Genomic DNA, 18,554 nt, shown 5'->3' with positions numbered 1-18,554 from the left:
ATTGTTTCTTGACTCATTTGTATTCTATTTTATTTGTCTAGTTGCTTGGGGACAAGCAACAGTTCAAGTTTAGTGTTGTGATGAGCGGATATTTTATACGCTTTTTGAGGTTAATTTCATATAGTTTTTAGTATGTTTTAGTTGGTTTTTAGTTTATTTTCATTAGTTTCTAGGAAAAATTCATATTTTTGGACTTTACTATGAGTTTGTGTGTTTTTCTATAATTTTAGGTATTTTCTGGCTGAAATTGAGGGAGCTGAGCAAAAATCTAATTCAGGCTGAAAAAGGACTGCTAATGCTGTTGGATCCTGACCTCTCTGCACTCGGAATGAAATTTCTGGAGCTATAGGAGTCCAATTGATGCGCTTCCAATTGCGTTGGAAAGTAGACATCCAGGGCTTTCCAGCAATATATAATAATCTATACTTTTCTCAAGGATAGATGACGTAAACTGACGTTCAACGCCAGTTCCATGTTGCAGTCTGGCGTCCAGCGCCAGAAACACGTTACAAGTTGGAGTTCAACGCCAGAAACAGGTTACGGCCTGACGTTGAATGCCCAAAACAGCCCAAGCACGTGAGAAACTTTAGTCTCAGCCCCAGCACACACCAAGTAGGCCCCAGAAGTAGATTTCTGCACTATCTATCATAGTTTACTCATTTTCTGTAAACCTAGGTTACTAGTTTAGTATTTAAATAACTTTTAGAGATTTAATTTTCATCTCATGACATTTTTAGATCTGAACTTTGTATTCTTTGACGGCATGAGTCTCTAAACTCCATTGTTAGGGGTGAGGAGCTCTGCTGTGTGATGACATGTCATCATGTCATATTTTTCTATGCTTTTTCTTTGTTTTTTTTAGGTTTTATGCACTTTCTTGAGCCATAAGTAAGCCAATTGGGTAGAATTTCATGTTTCCTTTGATTCAATCAACCATGGATAAATTAATGCATTTTCATGAGATTTTGTGCTATAATTGTTATATATTATGAAAGAATAACAATCTCATGATTTTGAGCATAGCTTTGATGTGCTTGGTTGATTGATGATAGGTGAAAAGAACTTTGAAGAAGGTTGAAGAAAGAAGAAATGGCAAGGAGCAAGAGAGAACAAAAAGCTTGAGCAAAAGCTTGCCTCAAACTTTATCTCAAACTTTTGGAAGAGTTGAATTCACCCTGGATGGAGCAAAAGCTTGCGCCAACATTTGACCTCAAGCTTTTAGGCAAACGTTGGCGCCACAACAAACACACCCTGGAGAAGAGCAAAAGCTTGCGCCAACGTTTGACCTCAAGCTTTTAGGCAAACGTTGGCGCCACAACAGCCTGAAGGGGTATACTTCCAACAAGAATAACTTGAGCTACAGAGCTCCAAATGAGGTGATTAAAAAAGAAATGGAAAGTAGGAATCGAGAGCTTTCCAAGCATATATGGCACTGCATAGTGGATACTAAAATTGAGGGAGAAAACTGCCCCGCAATGTGCATAAACGAACATGGTGGCAACCTGCAGTGAGGCCAACTAACCTCTGCACCTTCGACGGAGTATAACTCGAGCTGTGGAGCTCCAAATGATGCGCTTCCAATGGCATTGGAAAGTAGACATTCAGGGCTTTCCAACAATATATAATAATATGGGGTGGACAATGCATTTGAGCTTCCATACCTTGGCGTTTTCATCCACGTTTGAGGCAAATGTCGCCTCAAACGCTGCACACCAAAGCCAGCGACCCTGTCCTCTTCAAATGAGCATAACTTGAGTTGTAGCTGTCCAATTGAGGTGATTCCAATTGGGTTAGAAAGCTGACATTCAGAGCTTTATAACCATATATAATAGTCTATAGTGGGCATGAAATTTGCAACGTTGACAAGCGGACAAAATAGCATCCCAAGAGGCGTGCAAGAGGGATCCACGTTTGGCTCAAAGTTTGACCTCAAACTTTGGCTCAAACGAGGATGACAGCAAAAGGAGGCAAGCTGATATGAAAAGCTTGAGTCAAAGTTTGTCTCAAACTTTGACTCAAACTTTAATGGTTCATGGCCCGGTTCACAAGTGGGTTTCTTTCCAACATCAAGAGCAATCAACAGAGGCTATCTTCAACCCAATTCCATCAAGGCCAAAAGCCCAATTGACATCACTCAAAGGCACAAGAAACAATTTGATTAGGAATTTTCATTTTTTTTGTAATTTTCTTTCAATTTCATTTTCATTTGTCATGTTTGTAAAAGCCTATAAAAAGGCATCATTTTCATTTTACGAAGGAGGTTGGCTCTGATAGAGAGCATTGAAGGCTGGCTCCACAAGGGAGCATTAGGAATAGAGAACTCTCTCTCTTTAGTTTTTTTCTTTGTTTTGAATCTTGGGTTGAGAATTGAAGGAATTCTGTTTCATTCTCACTTTGAGATTTCTCTTGTTCTTCTTCTACAAAATTTCAGTGAATTAAGGATCTGAATCAACACTCTGTTTACTGACTTCATCTTCATTTCTTTTGCAAATTGTTCTTTATTGGATCAAAGAAGGACTTGAGATCTAGACTTGTTTTCTAGTCTCATTGAGCCCCTGAGATATTCACTTGTCTTTCTAGATTTCACAATTGATTTGAGTTTTCTTGCTGATTTACTTTTCTGCTACAATTTCCTTCCCTGCAATTTTTACTTTCTACTGCATTGCTTCCAATTTACATTTCCTGCACATTTATATTCTACACTTTAACTTTGAGCTTGCTGCAAATCTGAATTTACTTTTCTTGCCTTGGATCCATTGCTTTCTTTAATTTCCAGCACCCAGCCCCCTTTACTTTTCATGCAAGTTACATTTCTTGTCATTTAAGTTTCTGCAATTTACATTGCTTGCTCTTTAAGTTTCTGTCCAATTTACTTTCTGCAATTTTAAATTCATTGTCATTTACTTTTTGTTGGCTACAATTTCACACAATTCACTTCAATGTTAGCTTGACTAAACTAATCACCCACTAAAGTTGCTTGATCCATCAATCCTCGTGGGATCAACCTCACTCACGTGAGTTTTACTACTTGATGCGACCCGGTATACTTGCCGGTGAGATTCGTGTGTTTGGAATTTGTTTTTTTTTTTCCAAAATATACACATCAAGTTTTTGGCGCCGTTGCCGGGAATTGATTTAGATCAACAATGATTAAGTGGGTGAGAAGTCTAGATCAAGCATTTTCTTTGTTTTTTTTTTCTGTTTCAAAGTGAAACCAAGGTGTTTGAGTTTTTGCCTCACTAAGAAATTCTCATCTCTGATATGAGTAATTTCAATTTTCCTTGGTTGTGTGTGTTACAAAACTCAAATGGAGTTCAACTCATCTTATGATCAAACAAATTTTATGGGATATTACCCACCATCACCAATCTCTAATGGTGGCTGGGAATATCACCAAGAGAATACACATTCTGAGCACTCCAATTCATGGAGATTTGCTTCAGAGACACAAGATGAGCAAGAAAATCATATGGGATACCAACCACCACCACAAAATGATTCATATCATTATCCTCATGGTGGATGGAAGCATTACCAAAGAATGGAAGAGCATCCACCCTCACGTCCCAGTTTCTCATTTGAAAGATCTTCATCACTTGATTATGCCTTAACACAAAGTTTCCCCCAAAATCCATACAAGTCATCCCATCAATCACACAACTCATTCCACACCCCTCAACACAACTTCACCACAATACATCCATGTCACCAAAATTATTCTCAACCTTCATCTCTTGAACCAACAGATGAGGATTACCTTCAAGCCATTGAAATACATAGAAAACTAGTGAAAAGATACACAAAATCCCCATCCTGGAAAGAAATCGTCTTCAAAAAGATGAATGGGCCCTTAGAACAAACAAGGGGAAACTTAGAACCACTGAGCAAGAAAAATGAAGGCCAATTGATGGATATGAAAGAGAAAGTGGAAGAGCAAGATAAGGAGGCCACTGCATCAAGTGAACTTTCAATGAAGAATGAGGTGGTTGAAAATGAAACTGCACTTGAGGTGACAAGGGAAGGAGTGGAGGAGCAAGAAAGTGAGGAAGACACTCAAGAGAAGTCACCCTCAATTGAAGCAGAGAAATGCATAGAAGAAGAACTCATGGAACCACCAATTCAAGAGGCTCTTAATGAAGAAATCACTCCAATAATCACACAGCAACCATGTCTTGACATCCAAGAAGTGAAGGCAATTGACAAAAGCACCAAGAAGAGGATTGTGACCAAGCTACAAAGGACAATATTCATGAAGAAAAGAAGGTCAACTACAAGCAATCCTCCCCCTGATCCAGCAAGCAAGCTCAATCAAGCCATTAACAAAAGAAAGCTTGCTGAGGAGAGACCAAAACAGGGGGCAATAGCTGAATCTTCTCCTCCCTTGAGGTCATTCCTCTTAACAAACTGGAAGAAGAGGAAGAAAGTGAAGAACAACATGTCAAGCTAATGACACTAAAAGAACACTTGTTGGGAGGTAACCCAACCGTAGGTAACATTTCTTATCTGCTTTGTTTTCTTTTTCTTTGCTTTGTTTAAATTTAATAAATTGACATGTGGTTGCATTCTAAGTTTGGTGTTGCTATGCAACAAAATTTGGTTCTAATCCTTACAAGATACTTGCATCAATTCCAAGTGAAAGTGTCACACTAAGTTTGGTGTGCCACTTATCTTTTATGCAATGTATTGTGCACACCTTCTTATCTATGCAATCAAAATGTCTCTGCCTCTTGTGCCTTGATATCTTTAATTTTGCTTGTTTAAAACACATGTGTTACTAACATTTCATTGTGTAAGACATTCATAATCCATCTTAGCCCCATAGCCATTGTTCTAATTGTTGCTTGAGGATGAGCAAGCATTCTGAGTTTGGCAAGGGAAAGAGAAGAATAGAGGAAAAAGGACAACAATAATGAAGATGAACTACAAGGTTGTAGAGTTTCTTTTCTTCTCATTTGTTTCAAGCACTATAAACTGCATGATTGTCTTTACCTTTTCTGTTTACATGTGTGTATGAATAAAGCATAGCTTGAATCTTGATTTGTAACATGTTGCTGTGGCATTATGATTAACAACTTGAGTTTTGTGAATTCAAAAGCAATAAAGTATCATGATCATAAACAAACAAGGAATTAAAGAAGAATTTAGCATGTGCATAAAAGTATTGGAAAGCTAGTATGTTTGATTGTTGCTTAATTGCATTAGATTTTATTTAATTGAAGTTTTCATCTAGCACGTTTTGTGAAATCTTTTAAAATCATGAAAACCTTGAAGAAGCAAATGCAAAATAAAGCAAGAAAGAAAAAGGGAAAGAATGAGAAAGCTGAAGGCTCTGAGTACCAATGGCAATTTATTTGTTAAGTACTTGTGGTGTTTATGTATCAAGCCAAATGCTTGAAAACAAAACACTTAGAAGTCAAGGTTAGGCTCAAAGTGCAAAAGCACTCCCTCAAAGCTCAAGGCTCTGAGCATCAATGATTAGAGAGTCAAGAAAAGAAAAGAAAAATGAGCTTAATGAAGTCCTCTAATCAAATGCTTGTGGTGCTTATGTATCAAGTGGTAATACTTGAAAACAAAGCATTTAGAAGTCGTAGCTTTCTTATCAACTCATGGGGCAAAGCACCCAAAAGGAGAAGCTAATAAGAAAATCAAAAGCTTGTTTCAAGGAAGAAATATAAGAGAAAGATTTCATAAATTGAGCTAGAGAGAAGCATCAATCATTTACATCTCTTTTGTAATTGTAGCATTCATAGAAAACTAGCTTGCCATGAACATTGAGTTGCTATTCTTCTTACCTTGGATTGTCAATCTCTATTGCATGATTCTTTTCTTGCTTGGGGACAAGCAAGGTTTAAGTTTGGTGTTGTGATGACATGTCATCATGTCATGTTTTTCTATGCTTTTTCTTTGTTTTTTTTAGGTTTTATGCACTTTCTTGAGCCATAAGTAAGCCAATTGGGTAGAATCATGTTTCCTTTGATTCAATCAACCATGGATAAATTAATGCATTTTCATGAGATTTTGTGCTATAATTGTTATATATTATGAAAGAATAACAATCTCATGATTTTGAGCATAGCTTTGATGTGCTTGGTTGATTGATGATAGGTGAAAAGAGCTTTGAAGAAGGTTGAAGAAAGAAGAAATGGCAAGGAGCAAGAGAGAACAAAAAGCTTGAGCAAAAGCTTGCCTCAAACTTTTGGAAGAGTTGAATTCACCCTGGATGGAGCAAAAGCTTGCGCCAACGTTTGACCTCAAGCTTTTAGGCAAACGTTGGCGCCACAACAAACACACCCTGGAGAAGAGCAAAAGCTTGCGCCAACGTTTGACCTCAAGCTTTTAGGCAAACGTTGGCGCCACAACAGCCTGAAGGGGTATACTTCCAACAAGAATAACTTGAGCTACAGAGCTCCAAATGAGGTGATTCAAAAAGCAATGGAAAGTAGGAATAGAGATCTTTCCAAGCATATATGGCACTGCATGGTGGACACTAAAATTGAGGGAGAAAACTACCCCGCAATGTGCATAAACGAACATGGTGGCAACCTGCAGTGAGGCCAACTAACCTCTGCACCTTCGACAGAGTATAACTTGAGCTGTGGAGCTCCAAATGATGCGCTTCCAATGGCATTGGAAAGTAGACATTCAGGGCTTTCCAACAATATATAATAGTATGGGGTGGACAATGCAATTGAGCTTCCATAACCTGGCGTTTTCGTCCACGTTTGAGGCAATCGTCGCCTCAAACGCTGCACACCAAAGCCAGCGACCTTGTCCTCTTCAAATGAGCATAACTTGAGTTGTAGATGTCCAATTGAGGTGATTCTAATTGGGTTAGAAAGATGACATTCAGAGCTTTCTAACCATATATAATAGTCTATAGTGGGCATGAAATTTGCAACGTTGACAAGCGGACAAAGTAGCATCCCAAGAGGCATGCAAGAGGGATCCACGTTTGGCTCAAAGTTTGACCTCAAACTTTGGCTCAAACGAGGATGACAGCAAAAGGAGGCAAGCTGATATGAAAAGCTTAAGTCAAAGTTTGCCTCAAACTTTGACTCAAACTTTAATGGTTTATGGCCCGGTTCACAAGTGGGTTTCTTTCCAACATCAAGAGCAATCAACAGAGGCTATCTTCAACCCAATTCCATCAAGGCCAAAAGCCCAATTGACATCACTCAAAGGCACAAGAAACAATTTGATTAGGAATTTTCATTTTCTTTGTAATTTTCTTTCAATTTCATTTTCATTTGTCATGTTTGTAAAAGCCTATAAAAAGGCATCATTTTCATTTTACGAAGGAGGTTGGCTCTGATAGAGAGCATTGAAGGCTGGCTCCACAAGGGAGCATTAGGAATAGAGAACTCTCTCTCTTTAGTTTTTTTCTTTGTTTTGAATCTTGGGTTGAGAATTGAAGGAATTCTGTTTCATTCTCACTTTGAGATTTCTCTTGTTCTTCTTCTACAAAATTTCAGTGAATTAAGGATCTGAATCAACACTCTGTTTACTGCCTTCATCTTCATTTCTTTTGCAAATTGTTCTTTATTGGATCAAAGAAGGACTTGAGATCTAGACTTGTTTTCTAGTCTCATTGAGCCCCTGAGATCTTCACTTGTCTTTCTAGATTTCACAGCTGATTTGAGTTTTCTTGCTGATTTACTTTTCTGCTACAATTTCCTTCCCTGAAATTTTTACTTTCTACTGCATTGCTTCCAATTTACATTTCCTGAACATTTACATTCTACACTTTAACTTTGAGCTTGCTGCAAATCTGAATTTACTTTTCTTGCCTTGGATCCATTGCTTTCTTTAATTTCCAGCACCCAGCCCCCTTTACTTTTCATGCAAGTTACATTTCTTGTCATTTAAGTTTCTGCAATTTACATTGCTTGCTCTTTAAGTTTCTGTCCAATTTACTTTCTGCAATTTTAAATTCATTGTCATTTACTTTCTGTTGGCTATAATTTCACACAATTCACTTCAATGTTAGCTTGACTAAACTAATCACCCACTAAAGTTGCTTGATCCATCAATCCTCGTGGGATCGACCTCACTCACGTGAGTTTTACTACTTGATGCGACCCGGTATACTTGCCGGTGAGATTCGTGTGTTTGGAATTCGTTTTTTTTTCCAAAAAATACACATCACTGTGTCTCGATGAATTAATGCAAGTATTTCTGTTCTCCATTCAAACATGCGTGTTCCTGTCTAAGATATCCATTCGCACTTCAACATGAATGTGATGAACGTGACAATCATCATCATTCCCCCACGAACGCGTGCCTAACAACCACTTCCGTTCCACCCTAGAATGAATGAATATCTCTTGGATCTCTTAATCAGAATCTTCGTGGTATAAGCTAGATTGAGGGCAGCATTCAAGAGAATCCGGAAGGTCTAAACCTTGTCTGTGGTATTCCGAGTAGGATTCAGGGATTGAATGACTGTGACGAGCTTCAAACTCATGAGTGCTGGGCGTAGTGACAGACGCAAAAGGATAGTAAATCCTATTCCGGTACGATTGAGAACTTGCAGATGATTAGCCGTGCGGTGACAGCGTGTAAGGCCCACATCGGTTGGAGAGGGGAACGAGGCATGCCTTATAAGGGTGTGGATACCTCTCCCTAGCATGACGCGTTTTGACGAGTGAATATGGGGGGTTTCGGCTATCATCCCTATCGTCAAAGGCAAAACCGTGAGGCCTTGTGTGCCAAAGCGGACAATATCGTGCTAGCGGGTGGTCTGGGCTGTTACAGATGGTATCAGAGCCAAAACCCGGATCGATGTGCCAGCGAGGGCGCTGGGCTCCCTTAGGGGGGTGGATTGTAAGGCCCACATCGGTTGGAGGGGGGAACGAAGCATGCCTTATAAGGGTGTGGATACCTCTCCCTAGCATGACGCGTTTTGACGAGTGAGTGTGGGGGGCTTCGGCTAGCATCCCTATCGTCAAAAGCAAAACCGTGAGGCCTTGTGTGCCAAAGCGGACAATATCGTGCTAGCGGGTGGTCTGGGCTGTTACAGATGGTATCAGAGCCAGAACCCGGATCGATGTGCCAGCGAGGGCGCTGGGCTCCCTTAGGGGGGTGGATTGTAAGGCCCACATCGGTTGGAGAGGGGAACGAAGCATGCCTTATAAGGGTGTGGATACCTCTCCCTAGCATGACGCGTTTTGACGAGTGAGTGTGGGGGGCTTTGGCCATCATCCCTATCGTCAAAGGCAAAACCGTGAGGCCTTGTGTGCCAAAGCAGACAATATCGTGCTAGCGGGCGGTCTGGGCTGTTACAGATGGTATCAGAGCCAGAACCCGGATCGATGTGCCAGCGAGGGCGCTGGGCTCCCTTAGGGGGGTGGATTGTAAGGCCCACATCGGTTGGAGAGGGGAACGAAGCATGCCTTATGAGGGTGTGGATACCCCTCCCTAGCATGACGCGTTTTGACGAGTGAGTGTGGGGGGCTTCGGCTAGCATCCCTATCGTCAAAAGCAAAACCGTGAGGCCTTGTGTGCCAAAGCGGACAATATCGTGCTAGCGGGTGGTCTGGGCTGTTACACAGCGCACCTGGACCCTTTTCACTGAAAGGACGGATGGTAGCCATTGACAACAGTGATCCACCAATACACAGCTTGCCATAGGAGGACGTGCGTGCATGAATAAGAAGATAGAGGAAAGCAGAAATTCAGAAGACCAAGCATCTCCAAAACTCTAACATATTCTCCATTACTGCATACAAGTATAATAAAAATTGTTCTGCCTTTTACTTTTTACAATTCAAACTAAAAATTGTTATTGATATTATATCCTGACTAAGAGTTACAAGATAACCATAGCTTGCTTCAAGCCAACAATCTCCGTGGGATCGACCCTTACTCACGTAAGGTATTACTTGGACGACCCAGTGCACTTGCTGGTTAGTTGTGCAAAGTTGTAAGAGAGTAATGTGAACATTGACATCACAATTTCATGCACCAACCACATATATGGCAATTGTGTGGAATTAATCCCAATTAGTCAATCCTACTTGAGAATTAGTCAAAAGGGCATAATTGATTCCAATCCCTAAGTCCTAAGTCAACACTAGTGGGTCACTTAGAGTCAAGGGAGACCAAACCAATTAACAATCCTCACACAACGCGGAATGGACATCCACAACTCAATTCCACCCAAACACCCAATTTTCCAACCAAGAGTGTGAAAAGCTAAACATGCAAAAACTAAAAGTCATAGCAAGGAAAATTAAAATTCAAGAAACCTCTTGACAAGTAATTGAGAGCTAAGGTTACCTATCCTAGACATTGACCACAAAAACATGATGATTATCAAGAGTTAATCCTACTTAGCAACCCTACATCGAGGATAAGTCAAATAGGCATAGTTGATTTCAATCCCTAAGTCCTATGTCAACACTAATGGGTCACATATAGTCAAGGGAAACCAAATCAACTAACTACTCTAATGTATCAAACAAGAATGGACATTGATGAGCGGATAATTCATACGCTTTTTGGCATTATTTTTAGGTAGTTTTTAGTATGTTTTAGTTGCTTTTTATTATATTTTTATTAGTTTTTATGCAAAAATCACATTTCTATACTTTACTATGAGTTTTTGTGTTTTTCTATAATTTCAGGTATTTTCTAGCTGAAATTAAACGACCTGAGCAAAAATCTGACATAGAGGCTGAGAAAAGACTGCAAATGCTGTTGGATTCTGACCTCCCTACACTCAAACGCATTTTTCTGGGGCTACAAAGGTCCAATTGGCGCTTTCTCAATTGGACTGGAAAGCTAACATCTTGGGCTTTCTAACAATATATAGTAGTCCATACTTTGCTCGAGATTTGATGGCCCAAACTGGCGTTCAACGCCAGCTAGAGACCCTTTTCTGGCGTAAAAGCCGGAACTGGCACCAGAACTGGAGTTAAACGCCCAAACTGGCATCCAAGCTGGCGTTTAACTCTAGAAAAGGCCTATGCACGCGTAAAGCTCAATGCTCAGCCCAAGCACACACCAAGTGGGCCCCGAATGTGGATTTCTGCACTATCTGCACTTAGTTACTTATTTTCTGTAATCCTTAGTAACTAGTTTAGTATAAATAGCACTTTTTACTATTATATCTACGGAAGCTTATGCCACTTTTCACATTTGGAGGCTGGCCATTCAGCCATTTCTAGACCTTTTTCTCTTATGTATTTTCCAACGGTGGAGTTTCTACACCTCATAGATTAAGGTGCAGAGCTTTGCTGTTCTTCATGAATTAATGCAAGTACTATTGTTTCTCTTTCAATTCATGCTTACTTCTCCAAGATATACTCTCGTACTTAATTCAGTTAAGTCAGAATGAAGGGGTGACCCGTGACAATCACCCATTATCTTCGTTACTCGCTTAGCCAAGATCCGCGTGCCTGACAACCACAAGCGGTCTATATGATGTTCAACGTAGTCATTGGACGACAGCCGGAGTATAGTCTCTTGGATCTCTGATCCACGAATTTGACTTGCCTCTCCTGACAACAGAGCATTCGAATCCGTGAGATTAGAACCTTTGTGGTAGAGACTAGAACCAATTGGCAGCATTCTTGAGATCCGGAAAGTCTAAACCTTGTCTGTGGTATTCCGAGTAGGATCTGGGACGGGATGACTGTGATGAGCTTCAAACTCACGAATGTTGGGCGCAGTGACAGTGTGCAAAAGGATAGAGAGATCCTATTCCGACACAAGTGAGAACCGACAGATGATTAGCCGTGCGGTAGCTGTGCCTGGTATTTTTCATCCGATACGAGAGATCCGACAGTTGATTAGCCGTATAAAACCATACATGGACCATTTTCACAGAGAGGACAGATGGTAGCCATTGACAACGGTAATCCACCAACATAAAGCTTGCCATGGAAGGCAGCACGCATGATTGGATGAAGACAATAGGAAAGTAGAGGTTCAGAAGCAACAAAGCATCTCCAAACGCTTATCTGAAATTTCCATCCATGAATTACATAAGTATCTTATTTTATTTTATGTTTTATTTATCTTTTAATTATCAAAACCTCGCGTAAGGTATTATTACTTGGACGACCCAGTGCACTTGCTGGTTAGTTGTACCGGAGTTGTGAAAAGTGTGATCACAATTTCGTGCACCAAGTTTTTGGCGCCGTTGCCGGGGATCGTTCGAGTTTGGAGAACTGACAGTTTATCTTGTTGCTTAGATTAGGTAACCTTCTTTCTTGTTTCAACCTTTATTTTCTTTTCAAAAAGTTTTTAAAAATATTTCAAAAAATTACAAAAAAATTAATAAAATCATAAAATCAAAAAAAAATTGTGTTTCTTGTTTGAGTCTAGTGTCAAATTTTAAGTTTCGTGTCAACTGCATGTTTTTAATTTTTCTTAGATTTTCGAAAATTCATGCATTGTGTTCTTCTTTGATCTTCAAGTTGTTCTTGATGATTTTCCTTGTTTGATCTTTAATTTTTCTTATTTTGTGTCTTTTCTTATTTTTCCTGTGCATTTTCGAATTGTTAGTGTCCCTAGTATAAAAGTTCTTAAGTTTGGTGTCTTGCATGTCTTTCTTTTCTTAAAAATTTTCAAAAATATGTTCTTGATGTTCATCATGATCTTCAAAGTGTTCTTGATGTTCATCTTGACATTCAAAGTGTTCTTGCATGCATTATTTGTTTTTATCTTAAATTTTTATGTTTTGTTTCATTTTGTTATTTTTCTCTCTCCTCATTAAAAATTCAAAAGTCAAAAAAATATATTTTCCTTATTCTTCTCATAATTTTCGAAATTTTGAGTTGACTTGGTAAAAAATTTTTAAAATTTAGTTTTTTCTTGTTAGTCAAGTCATAATTTCAATTTAAAAACTTTATCTTTTCAAATCTTTTTCAAAATCAATTCTTTTTCATTTTTTTTATGATTTTCAAATTTCATTCTTAAAATTTTTCAAAATCTTTTTCATTTTTCTTTTAATGTTTTTGAAAATTTTAAAACTAATTTTTCAAAATCTTTTTCTTAATTTTATTTCATATTTTCGAAAATCCTTACTAACAATTAATGTTTTGATTCAAAAAATTCAAGTTTGTTACTTTCTTGTTAAGAAAGGTTCGATCTTTAAATTCTAGAATCATATATTTTAGTTTCTTGTTAGTCAAGTCATCAACTTTAATTTTAAAAATCAAATCTTTTTAATTTCTTTTTCAATTCTTTTTCAAAATAAATTTCAATCATATCTTTTTAAAATTTTAATTTCAAAATCTTTTTCTAACTTATTATCTTTTCAAAATTAATTTTCAAATCTCTTTCAACTAACTACTTGACTTGTTTGTTTTAATTTTAAAAATTTTACTATTTCTTATTTTTTTCAAAACCACCTAACTACCTTTCCACTTCTAATTTTCGAAAATCACTAACCACTTTTTCAAAAATCTTTTTAATTAACTAATTGTTTTAGATTTTAATTTTCTTGTATTTCTTTTTCAAATTTTCGAACACTAACTAAATAATTAAAATAAAAATAAAAATATTTTTCTTTTCTTTTATTCAAAAAAAATTTGAATACTCTCTCTCATCTCTTTCTATTTATTTTATTTATTTACTAACACTTCTCATCTAATAATTCGAACTCTCTCCCTCTCTCTGTGTTCGAATTCTTCTTATTCTCTCTCTACCTCATTCTTCTATTCTTCTTTTCCTCTGACACATAAAGAAATCTCTATACTGTGACATAGAGGATTTCTATTCTCTCTTTGTTCTCTTCTTTTTCATATGAGCAGGAACAGGGATAAAGACATTCTTGTTGAAGCTGATCCTGAACCTGAAAGGACTCTGAAGAGGAAGCTAAAGCACAACACTCCGGAGAGGACCTTATAGCAAATTTCGAAAAAGAGGCAAACATAGCAACCGAACCTGAGAACAATGGTGGAGATGCAAGGAAGATGCTTGGTGACTTTACTGCACCAACTTCCAACTTCTATGGAAGAAGCATCTCAATTCCTGCAATTGGAGCAAACAACTTTGAGCTTAATGCAGCAGAATTGCAAGTTTCATGGACTTTTATTGGAAGATCCTCATCAGTTCTTAGCTGAATTCTTGCAAATTTGTGACACTGTTAAGACCAATGGGGTTGATCCTGAGGTCTACAGACTTATGCTTTTCCCCTTTGCTGTAAGAGACAGAGCTAGGATATGGTTAGACTCACAACCTAGAGAAATCCTGAACTCTTGGGATAAGTTGGTCAATACTTTCTTGGCCAAATTCTTTCCACCTCAAAAGATGAGCAAGCTTAGAGTGAAAGTCCAAACCTTCAGACAGAAGGAAGGTGAATCCCTCTATGAAGCTTGCGAAAGATACAAGCAATTGATCAGAAGGTGTCCTTCTGACATGCTTTCAGAATGGAGCATCTTAGGTATATTCTATGATGGTCTGTCTAAATTATCCAGGATGTCATTGGACCATTCTACTGGTGGATCTCTTCATCTAAAGAAAACACCTGCAGAAGCCCAAGAACACATTGAATTGGTTACAAATAACCAGCTCATGTATACTTCTGAAAGAAATCCTGTGAATAATGTGATGACTCAGAAGAAAGGAGTTCTTGAGATTGATACTCTGAATGCCATATTGGCTCAGAACAAGATATTGACTCAGCAAGTCAATATGATTTCTCAGAATCTGACTGGATTGCAAGCTGTATCTGGCAGTGCTAAAGAAGCCTCCCATAAAGGAGAGACTTATGATCCTGAGAATCCTGGAATGGAAGAAGTGAATTACATGGGAGAATCCTATGAGAACACTTACAATACTTCATGGAGGAATCATCCTAATTTCTCATGGAAGGATCAGCAGAAGCCTAATCAAGGCTTCAATAATAATAATGGTGGGAGAATTCGGTTTGGCAATAGCAAACCTTTTCCATCATCGTCTCAGCAACAGACAGAGAATTCTAGGCAGAGCCTCTCTGACTTAGCAACCATAGTCTCTGATCTATCTAAGACCACTTTCAGTTTCATGACTGAAACAAGGTCCTCCATCAGAAATTTGGAGGCACAAGTGGGTCAGCTGAGTAAAAGAGTTACTGAAACTCCTCCTAGAACTCTCCCAAGCAGTACAGAAGAGAATCCCAAAAGAGAGTTCAAGGCCATAACTATATCCAAAGTGGCCGAACCTGGAGAGAGTAAAAAGGCAATGATTTCCAGTGAGGAAGACCTTATTGGACATCTACTGACCAATAAGGAGTTCCCTATTAAGGAACCAAAGGAATCTGAGGCTCATATAGAGACCATAGAGATTCCATGGAACTTAATGCTGCAGTTCATGAGCTCTGATGAAGATTCTTCCTCTGATAACGATGAAGATCTTATTGAAGAGCAAGTTGCTCAGTATCTTAGAGCAATCATGAAGCTGAATGCCAAGCTATTTGGTAATGAGACTTGGGAGGATGGACCTCCATTGCTCATTAAGGAACTGAATACCTTGGTTCAGTAGAAATTACCTCAAAAGAAACCGGATCCTGGAAGGTCCTTAATTCCTTGCACCATAGGCACCATGACATTTGAGAAGGCTCTGTGTGACCTTGGTTCAAGTATTAACCTCATACCACTCTGTAATGGAGAAATTGAGGATCTTTGAGGTACAAGCTGCAAGAATCTCACTAGAGATGGCAGACAAATCAATGAAACAGGCTTATGGACTTGTAGAGGATGTCTTAGTAAAGGTTAAAGGCCTTTACATCCCTGCTGACTTTATAATCCTAGACATTGGGAAGGATGAGGATGAATGCATTATCCTTGGAAGGCCCTTCCTAGCCACAACAAGAGCTGTGATTGATGTGGACAGAGGAGAGTTAGTCCTGCAACTGAATGAGGACTACCTTGTGTTTAAGGCTCAAGGATCTTCCTCTGTAACCATAGAGAGGAAGAATGAAAAGCTTCTCTCAATACAGAGTCAAGCAGAGTCCCCTGGGAGGCCACAATCATGCTCTGAGTATCTGTGAAGCTCTGTAAGAGCTTACTGTCAAGCTATTGACATTAAAGAAGCGCTTATTGGGAGGCAACCCAATCTTATTTATCTATGTTAATTACTTTTTCATTTCATTTTCCATTGTTAGTTTATGTTTTCTTTAGGTTGATGATCATGTGGAGTCACAAAAACAGCTGCAGAATTAAAGCGGAATCAAAAATAGCATCAAAAATAGCACACCCTAGAGGACAGGCTTACTGGCATTTAAACGCCAGTAAGGATAGCAGAATGGGTGTTTAACCCCCAGTCTGGTAGCATTCTGGGCGTTAAACGGCAGAATTGGCAGACAGACTGGCGTTTAACGCCAGAAAAAAGGTGTCTGGCTGGCGTTAAACGCCAAAAAGGGACATCAGCCTGGCATTTAACGCCAGGAAAGGCAGCAGAGCTGGCGCTAAACGCCAGAAATGGCACACAGAGGGCGTTTAAATGCGAGAAAGGTGCATGGACCATAATTCCTTGACACCTCAGGATCTGTGGACCCCACAGGATCCCCACCTACTCCAACTCTTTTTCTCTCATTTTCACACCTTTCCATAACAGTCTTCCCCAAAATAACCTCCACCAATCACCTCCATTTCTCCTCCAAAACCATCATACAATCCACCTACCCCCACCCATTCAAATTCAACTATCTCCCTCCCAAAGCCAACCCCTATTACAAGAATTCCCTCTCTAAAACTAGGAGAATCAATAACACTATCTGAATTCTGAGTTCCTATGGATGCCAATCATTCTAAACTTCAAAGGATAAAGTGAGATGCCAAAACTGTTCAGAAGCAAAAAGCTACTAGTCCCGCTCATCTAATTGGAACTAAGATTCATTGATATTTTGAAATTTATTGTATTTTCTCTTCTTTTTATCCTATTTTGTTTTTAGTTGCTTGGGGACAAGCAACAATTTAAATTTGGTGTTGCGATGAGAGGATAATTTATACGCTTTTTGGCATTATTTTTAGGTAGTTTTTAGTATATTTTAATTGCGTTTTATTATATTTTTATTAGTTTTTATGCAAAAACTACATTTCTGGACTTTACTATGAGTTTATGTATTTTTCTGTAATTTCAGGTATTTTCTGGCTGAAATTGAGGGACCTGAGCAAAAATCTGACTCAGAGGCTGAGAAAGAACTGCAGATGCTATTGGATTCTGACCTCCCTGCACTCAAACGCATTTTTCTCGAGCTACAGAAGTCCAATTGGCGCGTTCTTAATTGGTCTTGAAAGCTAACATCTTGGGCTTTCTAGCAATATATAATATTTCATACTTTGCTCGAGATTTGATGGCCCAAACTGGCGTTCAACGCCAGCTAGAGACCCATTTCTAGCGTAAAACGCCGGAACTGGCACCAGAACTGGAGTTAAACGCCCAAACGGGTATCCAAGATAGCGTTTAACTCTAGAAAATGCCTATGCACATGTAAAGCTCAATGCTCAGCCCAAGCACACACCAAGTGGGCCCCAGAAATGGATTTTTGCACTATCTGCACTTTGTTACTTATTTTCTGTAATCCTTAGTAACTAGTTTAGTATAAATAGCACTTTTTACTATTGTATATGCGGAAGATTATGCCACTTTTCACATTTGGAGGCTGGCCATTCGGCCATGCCTAGACCTTTTTCTCTTATGTATTTTCCAACGGTGGAGTTTCTACACCTCATAGATTAAGGTGCGGAGCTCTGCTGGTATTCATGAATTAATGCAAGTACTATTATTTCTCTTTCAATTCACGCTTACTTCTTCTCCAAGATATACTCTTGTACTTAATTCAGTTAAGTCAGAATGAAGGGGTGACCCGTGACAACCACCCATTATCTTCGTTACTCGCTTAGCCAAGATCTGCGTGCCTGACAACCACAAGTGGTCTATATGATGTTCAATGTAGTCATTGGACGACAGCCAGAGTATAGTCTCTTGGGTCTCTAATCCACGGATATGACTTGCCTCTCCTGACAATAGAGCATTCGAATCTGTGAGATTAAAACCTTCGTTGTAGAGGCTAGAACCAATTGGCAGCATTCCTGAGATCTGGAAAGTCTGAACCTTGTCTATGGTATTCCGAGTAGGATCTAGGACGGGATGACTGTGACGAGCTTCAAACTCACGAATGTTAGGCGCAGTGACAGTGTGCAAAAGGATAGAGAGATCCTATTCCGACACAAGTGAGAACCGACAGATGATTAGCCGTGCGGTAGCTGTGCCTGGTATTTTTCATCAGAGACGAGAGATCCGACAGTTGATTAGCCGTACAGAAATCGTACCTGGACCATTTTCACTGAGAGAACGGATGGTAGCCATTGACAACGGTGATCCACCAACATACAGCTTGCCATGGAAGGGAGCACGCATGATTGGATGAAGACAATAGGAAAGCAGAGGTTCAGAAGCAATAAAGCATCTCCAAACGCTTATCTGAAATTCCCATCAATGAATTACATAAGTATCTTATTTTATTTTATGTTTTATTTATCTTTTAATTATCAAAACCTCATAACCATTTGAATCCGCCTGACTAATATTTACAGGATAACCATAGCTTGCTTCAAGCCGAC

Source organism: Arachis hypogaea, chromosome 17 (assembly GCF_003086295.3).
Source record: "Arachis hypogaea cultivar Tifrunner chromosome 17, arahy.Tifrunner.gnm2.J5K5, whole genome shotgun sequence".
NCBI lineage: Eukaryota > Viridiplantae > Streptophyta > Magnoliopsida > Fabales > Fabaceae > Arachis > Arachis hypogaea.
This window is presented reverse-complemented; position numbering follows the sequence as displayed.